Here is a 6,000-nt window from a genome sequence, read left to right on the forward strand (position 1 = left end):
ATATGAAGGTTTCTTTGCTTGGTTTGGTTGTTAAGATGAAAGCAGAACACAGTGAGCTATAACCCTTTAAAGCAGTGGTCACCAACCCTGCTCCTGGAGATCGACCGTCCTGAAGATTTCAGCTCTAACCCCAATCAAACACACCTGAACTATCTAATCAAGGTGTTCAGGTTTGCTTGATAATTGCAGACAGGTGTGCTGAAGCAGGGTTGGAGCTGCAGTCTGCAGGACGGTCGATCTCCAGGAACAGGGTTGGTGACCACTGCTTTAAAGGGATAGGCTACTCCACCCAAAAATGAAAATTTTGTCATTTACTCACCCTCAAGTTTTGCCTAACCTGTGATGAACACAAAGATATTTGGAAAAATGTTAGCAACTGACAAAAATATTTGGAAAAATGTTAGCAACTGACATTTCTGGGACATCATTGACTACCGCAGTAGGAAACATTATTGTATCTTTTTTTTTGTTCTTTTGAACACAAAATGAGATATTTTCGAAAAGCAAACAGGGCACAACTGACAAACGTTTAATTTTGTCTACTATGGTAGTCAATGATGTCCCAGAAATGTCAGTTGCTAACATTTTTCCCAAATGTCTTTCTTGGTGTTTACAAGACACAAAGAAATTTATACCGATTTGGAACAACTGAGTAATTCATGATGGAATTTTAATTTTCCCTTTAAGGGATTAAATAAATTCTTTTTTTTTACTTTTTACCTGTTTTGTTCTCCGTTCAGGGTCTTTTTTAATGACTTTTTAATGTCACCTTTATCATCTGCCAGCGTCTTCATAGGCATTGAGCCGAGCGCGAGTGAATTCTAAAGGCGAGTGAAGTGCTTACAGAGCTATTAGCCAGATATTAAGCAGTACATGTAAAGAACAACATTGACCTTCCCAAGAATAAACCGCCGTTGCCGCCGGCTGGTGTATTATAGATGTTGTCGAGAGGCGACACAAAAGATGCTTTTTCAGTATCGACAGTAGCTCAGTTCAGTAGATCTTAGAAAGCAAGAAAACGGTGTAGAAAGAACTATACGTCTTACCATAAAATGTTTTGTGCACTGAGCTGTGAATCCGAAGCATGAATCACACAGCCATCTGATCCTTTTCTTTCGGGTTGTTGGGAGTGAATAGCGGACAGCTGTAGATTAATATTGGCAATGAGAGACGAGACAGGGGTGGCCAGAGGTTGAGTTTGCTGAAGTAGGAGAAGCCAACTTTTTGAACCACAATACAACAAAGAACAACCGTCACTGTGGCGGTACCCCTAAGGGCTCCTTTTTGTATCTCCACAGGAACAAAACATAAAATATTGTACAAAACATAAATGTTGTACTTGGTGGGTACATCATTTATGTATAAATGTTTACAACATTTGAGGTTTTTCACTTTTTTCTAATGGGGGGTTTTTATCTTTCTGACTCTTTACATTTATGCATTTGGTAGATGCTTGTTCAGAGCAACTTGCACTCTATATGTGTGCATTTTTTTATTATTAAAATTATTCAAATGCATGACTTTTGCACTCCTGCAGCAACGCTCTACCAATTGAGCTACAGGAACACGCAAATGTGTTTGTATTTACCAGTTTATCACCTTTATTACATAAATCACTAATTTATGTGTCATACAAAAGAGTATTTTTGACATGAAATGTCCCAGGTGAAACAAAGTGCTCTAAAATACACTTAAATATAGTTAAAGGGCTCTATTTTCATACACTGATTTTGTAATTAATATCCACAAAAATAGTCTTTAGCACTTTTTAGGATAAACTTAAGATCTAAGTGTAAGCAACTGTACTATTTTGAGACACTAATTAAAAATACTAAAGACTATATTTTTAGTATATTAAGTACAAACTTAATGTGCGAAAGTGCTTTCGGGTGGTTTCCGGGACAGGGTTTAGCTTAAGCCAGGACTAGGCCTTAGTTAAATTAGGATATTTGGGTCCTTTTTAAAAACATATTTTACAAAAAAAACATGACTTGTGTGCATCTCAAGACAAAACAATGCCACTGATATATTTCAAGATAGGTCATTGCAAGTTGTTTTCGATCAAGACAACAAATCACACAGATATTTCTGTAGGCCTACAAGAATAAATTCTGATGAGAAATCGCAACACATTGACATACTTTGCACTGTAGTTTATATTTCTCACAGTCAAAAAAAAACTATGGACACACACACAATTACGTAAAGCTGTTACATTATCCATGCCTGGTAACTCCAGGGCTAAAATTAGCACAACTGGAGTATTTAGAAGCGCACGCACTGGGTTAGCACATCACGGTATGTAATTACGCACAGAGCGACACTCAATATCTGCCGTTTCCTTGACTGGAGGATTTGAAGTTCATGTATTTGTAATTGACGAGGGGTTAATTAGGGTTGAGAGGGCGAGTTGTCAATCATTCCCCCAAAAATATCAAAACACATTCTGTTGCATGTTTTTGAATTGCCGTCGAGGAATTCGTACGCAGTTGTCGTGCACACCGTTTGCCAGACAGAACAATCATCGGCCATGTGAAAGGTCAATGCCGCCACACTTTAAAAAGCAGATCAACAGTTGGCTGGTATTTTAATCAGCTTGCATCTTATCTATCAATCAAGCGGTCGAGTTAAACACCAATGTGATAACTGTTATGATTCGGCGATTGACTGCACATGTAGCCGGTGATATAATTATGTGTGGGGCGTTGGTGTTAAATGTTTACAGGGTGCAGATGACGCAATGTTAAATTACACATTGTATTCTACCTTTAATCCAAACGTAATCACTGTAAAAACATTTTTGACGTCTTTAATTTTTAAGTACAATCAAATTGGCTTAACAAGTCACTTCCACTATTGTGTTTATTTATTTTTATTTTTTGAATTGTTTTTAAATGACTTTAACTCATCAAATAAGTTAAGCGATTTCAACATACAACAACTCACCACTGGTTAAAGTTTTAAATGGTAACTTTAAATTCAGTTTGATTGTACATAAAAATTTAAGGCAGCAAAAAATGTCAGTGTATGAATGTATAAATGCACAGAAATTTAAAGTGTCGAAAGTATCAATATCAAAGGAAATTTGAACAAAAATGGTTTAGTTAGATAAAAGAAAAAATACAACTTGAAATTGAGACAAACTTTGTGGAACGACACCTGTGGTCTAGGACATCTGTGTGAACTATGACTTCTGAAGCAGTTGGTTGACAATAATTTTACATGACATTAGTTCTGAGGAAATATCTAAAGATTTCGTTGTAAATGCCACTTTGTTTTAACATTTTGATCTAATGCAATGACATTGATACACTTTTATACACAGTTTCAGTTTCGATCCCCTCGGTTCATATTTTCCTTTAATGTAATTTTTTGACACGTATTTTGGATATCAGCGTACAAAAAACAGTATGGTTGCAAGATGTGGTTGATGAACAGTGTTTACTGATGCTACAGAATAAAGGATCAGAGGTCTGTCAAAAAACAATTCTTCTTAAAATAATCTCGGTATATCTCCAGTGTTAATCCAACCTCAATGTGAACGTAAACACATGTCGGCCAGATCACAGAGGGAGTCGTGTTTTTATTTAGCCTGTGAACAAATGCCACAATGACTGACACACTTTGATTTGCACAAACACAGACAGAGCTGCCGAATATCCAACCACAACTCGGTGTAATCTTATTAAAGAGATTTGCAATCTACAGTCAAATCTCAAACACTTACACTTCTTATCAATATGAAATCTACCAATTTTGGCTATTAACATTTTATCATCTGAAGTTGAATAAATGAAGCACCCTATTAAGCCTCAGGAACGATAGTGATACAATTTGGTTCTGAGCTTGACACCTTAGTATCTTGAGACCTCTTGATTGTGTTAAAAGCACCCTCATGACAAGCAATTCAGCTTGTCGCCTTTCTCATGTGTGGTCTTTTTTAAAAGTTACAAACAAAAGCTTTCAGGGTTGTGGTTTGTGAGACAGCGACTGAAAAGTGTTCAGAAGGAACTTCCCATTGTGGGCAGAAGAAACAGAGGTTGTATGGCGTGTGATAACAGCTCGCCGCGGTGAATGTGGAATGTGAACCGCGCTAATGCTGGAGCTGAAGGCCAAACGCTACAATACATGCGGAACATGCACAAGTGCTACATGGCTGTCAATTTTCACACCCGTGCTGATGGTATTTTTCACATTAGTCAACATAAGCAGTGAATTTCAATGCGACCCTCAAAGCCGGGGCGTTGCACAGCTCGTGCATACGACTTGTAAAGATAGCTTTGCATAATAAGAATATTGTTAATTTTTGTGGAATTTATCTTGAAGAGGAACATGAAGATGACCAAGCCAGACTTAAACCTGTGCCGTTTGTAGAATACAGTTTGTTTCAAGGGTAAGTGTACCACGGTTCTGACATAACACTAATCATCTAAGCTATTTAAATATCATAAAAACATGTTCAACCAATTATGAGCATATCACATTACATGACATTACAATTTTAGTTGAGGATGGTGAAGGTCGGAGAACTGCAGATGTGCAGATGGTTAGGGAATGTTGCTGATCCTCTGTCTAAGACCAGCAGGTTTATGGAACCTTTGGCTCCTACCCCAAGGGCTGGAGCTGTCAAACTTTAGAGGATGACCATCACAATACTCCAGAACAAACAACAGACCTGTGCGCTGTATTTTGGGTTGGTTTGTCACACAATCTGGAAATCCGTCAAATCTGTCAAATATCGTAAAACAATATGTAAATGGTTTAAAAAGGAACATCAAATAGTCTACAGTCAAATAATGTTTATAAACAACCTATATATTTGAACATTGTCCCAAGCTGCAGATTTTCTACACTGTTAAAAATAAACTTGCTACATAAAGTTCTTTACAGTGAGGTCATAAAACCATTTTTGGCTTCTAAGAACCCTTCAGTCAATGCTTAAATAACGCTTTTATTCCACTACAAAAAACTTTGAATTATTTTGTGAAACAGAGAGGTTCTTCAAATGTTAAAGGTTCTTTATGAAACCGTGCAGCCAAAAAATGGTTCTTCAGAATCATGGTGCACCTTTATTTTGTGGTTATGCATATACATATACATAACATATCTTTGTTGAATTTATACAATTTACAAAATGCATAAATCCCTGGCAACTAAATAAATGGAATGGTATCCCATTTGATGGCATTACTGTACCACCAGTACAGTACCAGCAATAACACACTGTTTAGATAATGCATTAATTTTAGCACTCTAAATAAATAAATGGAATAGATTAAAAGAAAAGAAAACAAAATTCATTTTTCAGGATTTGATTTGAATAATCATGCTATACTGGAATAATTACAATGGTATCCCATTTGATGTCATAACAGTATGTACAGTACCAGCTACAAGATACTGTTTTGATATAGCTAATGCAATCATTTTAGCACTCCACCTTTCATGTGCAGAGATGAAGCATCACTTTTACTTTTAAGATGATGTTGTGTCTGAAGTGTTAAACTCAGATATCACATTTCACCCCACTGCACAGTGTTTGGCTTTTCACTGAAGCCCAACATGCCTTACAGAAGCAAATGAACCCAAAGGTCTCGTCCTGAGAATTCCTCACATAGCTGTGCTTTGTTACAGTTATTCTGATGAAGCGCACAAAGCCTCTGCTTTAAAAAACTGAAAAGTGAAAAAATGACAGGAAAATGGCACATAAGGAGCTTTAAAAGCAGGGTAAATGCGACGAATAATCAAACCCCTGCGTGCTTTAACATGTGTCAAATCTGTGATTTAACCTAAACGGCAGTTTCTTCCATGGCTGTGTTTAGGTTTCCTTACATTTCCATTCATAAATGAATCTGTAAGCGCGCTTTACCCCCGGGCAGTGCGGCAGCAGACTTTAAATGGAAGTGAAGACACATGTAAACGCAGGACATTTGATCCGACCCAAAGTTCTCTGCTGAAATACATGCATCAACAAATGTATTGCCAGCTTACATTAACCAA

The sequence above is a fragment of the Triplophysa rosa genome, linkage group LG15 (genome assembly GCF_024868665.1).
Source record: "Triplophysa rosa linkage group LG15, Trosa_1v2, whole genome shotgun sequence".
NCBI classification, from domain to species: domain Eukaryota; kingdom Metazoa; phylum Chordata; class Actinopteri; order Cypriniformes; family Nemacheilidae; genus Triplophysa; species Triplophysa rosa.